The sequence below is a fragment of the Macaca fascicularis genome, chromosome 1 (genome assembly GCF_037993035.2).
Source record: "Macaca fascicularis isolate 582-1 chromosome 1, T2T-MFA8v1.1".
NCBI lineage: Eukaryota > Metazoa > Chordata > Mammalia > Primates > Cercopithecidae > Macaca > Macaca fascicularis.
Window position 1 is genome coordinate 99,425,599 of NC_088375.1, and position 6,629 is coordinate 99,432,227.

Consider the following 6,629-nt stretch of genomic DNA (forward strand, 5'->3'; position numbering starts at 1 on the left):
AACATTTCATTCCAGTGGGCACAGGAGTACAGTAAACAGAGAGACTAATGTGGTAGGGAAAATCTATACATATTTTTTGGTATTATTCAAGACTAAGAATATTACAAAGAGAAGAGATTACAATGTACAAGATTGCAAACGAAAGGAGGATGTGATCAAACAATCAAAAACTAATTCTGTGAAAAGACCAATAAAAAAGACTTCCGACAAGTCTAATTAAGATGAACAGAGATGTAAAGATATCTCTGTTATTCAACCATTTCACAACATTATTTTTGTCTAATATCTAAGAAGTAACATTGGGATGACCACAAATCTTGGTCCTGTTGTTACAGAAAATTGGGTAATAGGGAATTGAGTTTATTTCCCTAAAGAAAGGAATACTAACGAAAAGCAAGCTAATTTTCCTGGAAGATCTTAGAAAAAGTTCAGGAATTAGAGGAATCATGTACAACAAAATATACGGTTAAAGAATGATTCTAGGCCGGGCGCGGTGGCTCAAGCCTGTAATCCCAGCACTTTGGGAGGCCGAGACGGGCGGATCACGAGGTCGGGAGATCGAGACCATCCTGGTTAACACGGTGAAACCCCGTCTCTACTAAAAAATACAAAAAACTAGCCGGGCGAGGTGGCGGGCGCCTGTAGTCCCAGCTACTCCGGAGGTTGAGGCAGGAGAATGGCGTGAACCCGGGAGGCGGAGCTTGCAGTGAGCTGAGATCCGGCCACTGCACTCCAGCCTGGGTGACAGAGCGAGACTCCGTCTCAAAAAAAAAAAAAAAAAAAAGAATGATTCTAAAAGTGAGAGGATAATTGTAAACTCTGTAGAAGAAGAAGTTACACTCTTAGGGCCTCTCTCCTACCCAGGGTGACTGTTTGCAGGTGACTAATTTTTCCCTGTCTTAGTTTAATTCTCAGGAGAAATTGACCCAGCCAGCAGCTGCAAGTGAATTCAGGTGAGCTGAGTGAGTATGAGGTGAGGCATTATGGCCTCCACTATATCACCTGAAAACCCTTTCTCAGGGTACCCTGGCAAACATGCTGCAGCCACACAAGGAAGAAACCAAGAAATATGAAGACATAAGATTCAGGAAACAGGATTTCATATAAAAGATAGAGAAGTCCTAGGACAACAGCTGTGCAAGAGGCCCAGAGATCAAATGACCGAAAACAGCGTCAAAAAAGGAGGGACATCTTGCTAATGGAAAAAAAAAAAAAGGAAGGAAGAGAAACTGAAAAGATACATGGTGCATTTGACCACATGGAAAATAGTATTAAGTTACTTAGAACATTTTAAAAAATCTTTGGAAAAGCTAATAAACACATAGAAAACTAAAAAAAATTACAAAAATGAGGCATTTATTATCTCTAGAGGAAAAAAAGATGGTTCAAGAGGGGAAATATAATCAGACAACACTATTTGTCTCAGTAACAAACAGTAATCATAAATTGTGATAAAGCTATGTTGGAGCACATGGTAGGAAAAGTGGGAAGTGAGTAAGCGTGGTATAATAAGAATAGTCCTCATATTCTATAGTAGGAAATCAAATAGATAATGTCTAATATTGAAAAATTGAGAAATAGCATATTGTATTGTTTGGAAATACGGAGGTAAATTAGCAGAAGACATAGTTGAAATAATTGAACATGGTTGCCTCTGAGAAGCAGAGCTGAGATGTGAGGGAAGGGGCAATAAACAGCTATTTCTTATTATATGCCTTCTATTCTCTTATACAATATAAACTAAGTGTGTGTGTTGCTATAATAAAAAACAAAGCTTTATTTTAAATGAAAGAAAACATTGTCTTCGTACATATACTAAAAGATATTCACATACAGAAAAATCATACAGACCACATTTACCGACCGTCCCACAATAAAATAGAAAACAAAAAAGGCAAAAAAAGGTAGTGCTCATTTGTCTTGAACAAAACGAACACAACAAAACACCCTTCCAAATAAACTTTGGGTTAAGAAGAAAGTAAAACTAAAGTTATAGATTTAGAAACAACAATGACAGGGATACATACATCTCAAAATCTAATGGGTGTGACCAAAATGGCAGAAGAGGAAAAGGTATAGCCTTTTGTGAATCTGTTTCAAAACAGGAAGTTTAGAAATTAATAATACAGTAAATATAAATGAAATCTAAGAAAGAAATAATACATTAGAAAACAAGCAAAAGTACTTGAGCCAGAAGTCAAAAGCTGTGACAAGACTAATAAAGCAAACCTTTGGTAAGTCTGTTTAGGATGAACAGAGAGCTAAGTGTCAAGATGGTTGACTCTCCAAATGATTAAGCTAAGTGAATTACGGTCATCTCAGTCCCCTTTCTCATGATGGATTTAAGAATGAGCATGTGACCCAGTCCTGACCAATATGATATTAAGGGAAGATGGTTGAAGAACTTCTGAGAAAATTTTCCTTGTTGTCAAAAAGAGACACAAGGCCAGGCACAGTGGCTCACGCCTATAATCCCAGCGCTTTGGGAGGCCGAGGCAGGTGGATCACCTGAGGTCAGAAGTTTGAGACCAGCCTGGCCAACATGGTAAAACCCTGTCTCTACTAAAAGATACAAAAATTGGCTGGGCGCGGTGGCTCAAGCCTGTAATCCCAGCACTTTGGGAGGCCGAGACGGGCGGATCACAAGGTCAGGAGATCGAGACCATCCTGGCTAACACGGCGAAACCCCGTCTCTACTAAAAACACACAAAAAAAATTAGCCGGGCGAGGTGGCGGCGCCTGTGGTCCCAGCTACTCGGGAGGCTGAGGCAGGAGAATGGCGGGAACCCGGGAGGCGGAGCTTGCAGTGAGCTGAGATCTGGCCACTGCACCCCAGCCTGGGCGACAGAGCGAGACTCCGTCTCAAAAAAAAAAAAAAAAAAAAAAAATTAGCTGGGCGTGGTGGCGCATACCTTAATCCCAGCTACTCAGGAGGCTGAGGCAGGAAAATTGCTTGAACCCAGAAGGTGGAGACTGCAGTGGATGGAAATCGCGCCACTGCAACTCTGTCTCAAAAAAAATAAAAAATAAAAAATAAAAAATAAAAAATAAAAAATAAAAAGGTACACATGAAAGAGATAGTCCTTTTCTTTCTATAGCGGTCTGGGTATGATGCTGCCTCGAATCACTAATCATCTTGCTGCTAGCTCAAGGGCAGTGCTCACAGAATTGTAGAAAAGTGGACCAAGAGGTCTGATGTGCTAGAAACTGTCTCTGGACTTTTTGTTATGTGAGATAATACATTTCCTTAATGTTTAAGCCAATTTGAATCACAATTTCCTGTTATTTCCAACTGAAGTCATCCTAACTGATAAAAGAAAGAAAACCCAAAACCTAGGAATGAGAGGAGGGACGTAAACACACACACACAACTTATTGCCAAAAAATAGGGAAAAAGTGTGATTTACTGCTGCATACCAATAAAATGGATGATTCCTAGGAAAGCAAAAGTTTTCAAAATTGACTCCCAAGAGAGATAGAAAATCCTAACCAGACCAAAAATGACAGAAAAAAAAAGTTTGTCAAAGATCTATCACAAAAAATGTACCAAGCTCATACGATATTATAGGAAAATTCTGTAAGTCTGAATGAATGAAGAGTTGTAACTTGGGAAGCCTCAATATGACACAGATGTCAAACTTTACCCAGATAATCAATAAATGCAGTGAAGTTCTACCAATATCATAATAGTGTTACGGAATTCTTAAGTGCATCTGGAAGAGAAGCAGCACAGTAGTAGCCAAGAAAACCTTGAAACAGAAGAATGAGAGAAAACTTGACCTTCTATATATCAAAGTACACTATAAAGTTGCAATAACTAAAAATGTGGTATTGATGCAGAAATAGACAAATAGAACAATGTAATAGAAGAGAGGCTAAAAATAGACCTATGAGTGGGAATTTAGGTGATAAATTAGGATTTCAAATCATTAAACTGTTCAACAAATGGTATTGGAACAACTGACTTTCATGTGGAAAAATTATGTTAGGTTCTCATCTTACACCAAGTCCAAAAATAAGCTCCAAATACGGTAAAGATCTATTTAAAGCATTTAAGAGTTTTAGATAAATATAATATGATTTCATTCATTAACTCATTCAATCAATAGTGATTGCATTGTTATAGTCTCTGGAATACACCAGTGAATAATACAAACACCCTGCCCAGAGTGAGCTTACATTTTAGAACATGTAAGTAAATATTTAAGCAAAAAAAAAAATTCATAAGATAATTACATACAGTGATAGATACCATGAAGGAAATAAGAGCAGAGGAATAGCAGTAGGGGAAGTGTAGACAGGGATGTCCTTGCTGAAGAGGATATTTGAAAGAACTCATCAAACTCTACTGAGCATGCTCACACAAAGTGCTTATTTAAAAATATAGCAAGAGAAAGAGAGTCTAGGCAATTACTGGGAGTCCAAGAGATTCCGTGTGCAAGCTCCCTAGCATCCTTATAGTTACTGTACCTTATTTGCGCTTTTTGTCAGGATTAAACCACCGAGATCCATGCAAGGAATCTTGGCTATGGGAGAGCTCAAAGCAGAAGTTCCCAGAGGGATTTTTATGCCCCCTCTGGCTACGTAGTCAAGCCAACTATCTAAATGGCTAGGCTTACTGAAAAACTATCAGTAAAGAAACTGACCCTGGGGATCAGGAGTCAAGTTTCAGACTTTAAATAGCATGTCAGGGCCAGGTACAGTGGCTCACACCTGTAATCCCACCACTTTGGGAGGCTAAGTGGGGAGGATCACCTGAGGCTCAGAGTTTGAGATCAGCCTAGGCAACATAGCAAAACCCCGTCTCTACAAACTTTTTTGTTTTATTTTGTTTTGTTTCGAGACTGAGTCTCACTCTGTTCCCCAGGCTCGAGTGCAATGGCATGATCTCGGCTCACTGCAACCTTCGCCTCCCGGGTTCAAGCGATTCTCATGCCTCAGCCTCCCAAGTAACTGGGACTAAACAGTCATGAGCCTCTACGCCCAGCTAATTTTTGTATTTTCAGTAGAGACGGAAGTTTCACCATGTTGGCCAGGCTGGTCTCAAACTCCTGACCTCAGGTGATCCACCCACCTTGGCCTCCCAAAGCACTGGGATTACAGGCATGAGCCACCGTACCCAGCCAAAAAAAAAATTTTATTTTTATTTATTATTTTTTTTGAGACGGAGTCTTGCTCTGTTGCCCAGGTTGTAGTGCAGTGGCGTGATCTTGGCTCACTGCAAACTCTGCCTCCCGGGTTCACGCCATTCTCCTGCCTCAGTCTCCCAAGTAGCTGCGATACAGGCGCCCGCCACCAAGCCCGGCTAATTTTGTGTGTGTGTATTTTTTTTATTTTTTTGAGACGGAGTCTCTATCTGTCGCCCAGGCTGGAGTGCAGTGGTGCAATCTCGACTCACTGCAACCTCCGCCTCCCGGGTTCACTCCATTCTCCTGCAGAGTAGCTGGGACTACAGGTGCCCACCACCACGCCCGGCTAATTTTTTGTGTTTTTGGTAGAGACGGGGTTTCACCGTGTTCACCAGATGGTCTCGATCTCCTGACCTCGTGATCCGCCCGCCTCAGCCTCCCAAAGTGCTGGGATTACAGGCATGAGCCACCGTGCCCGGCCAAAAAATTCTTAAAAATTAGCCAGGTGTGGTAGTCCCAGCTACTGGGAAGGCTGAGGTGGGAAGATCACTTGAGCCCAGGAGTTTGAGGCTGTAGTGAGCTGTGATCCTGCCACTGCACTCCAGCCTGAGCTACAATCCCATCTCTTAAAAAAAAAAAAAAAGAAAGAAAGAAAGAAAAGGGCTTCTACTTTTTACTCCTTATCTTTCTGTATTATTTGGGCTTACATGCTTACAATGAGCATACATTTTTGCCTGAGTGTATTTATGAATATGTAAAAATATACGATATGATCCAATTTTTTTTTTTTTGAGATGGAATTTCACTCTTGCTGCCCAGGCTGAAGTGCAATGGTGCAATCTTGGCTCACTGCAACCTCTGCTTCCCGGGTTCAAGCGATTCTCCTGTCTCAGCCTCCCAAGTAGCTGGGATTAGATCCAATTCTTAAAACACAAATACACACTGCCTCAGACAGGAATGTGGATTGATATCCTTAAATGCTACCATTAGTTATTTCTGGTTTATGGCTTTATGGGTGACTTAATTTTTTTGTTTTGCCTAGCTGTATCTTAATTTTATAAAAAGAATATATTATTAGTGTCGTGAAATAATTTACATACAAATAAAAGGAAATAAGTTACTACTATGCAATTTATAAATAAAGGGACATATATTGTATCTACAAAAATAGGCAAAGAATAAACTCACAGGAAACTCACAAAAGAGGAAATATAAAAGGCTAATTGTAAATTCTCTAATTTCTAAAGCATAGAGTTCGGCACAAAGTAAGCCCTTAATAATGCAGTAATTTTAATTATTATCCCTTATTACTAAAACAATAAGTGTGTATGAAATCTGATTGTGGGACCATAAAAAGTGAGTACTTTCTATCCTACCATAAAAAGTGCAACAAATGTTGCACAATGATACTGTGTTAGAGTCCCAGGAAAATGAAGCCTCTCCAAGGGCACTCTCCAAACCCTCCAGGAGACTGCCAGTCATGTTTCTAATCTGCCTGGG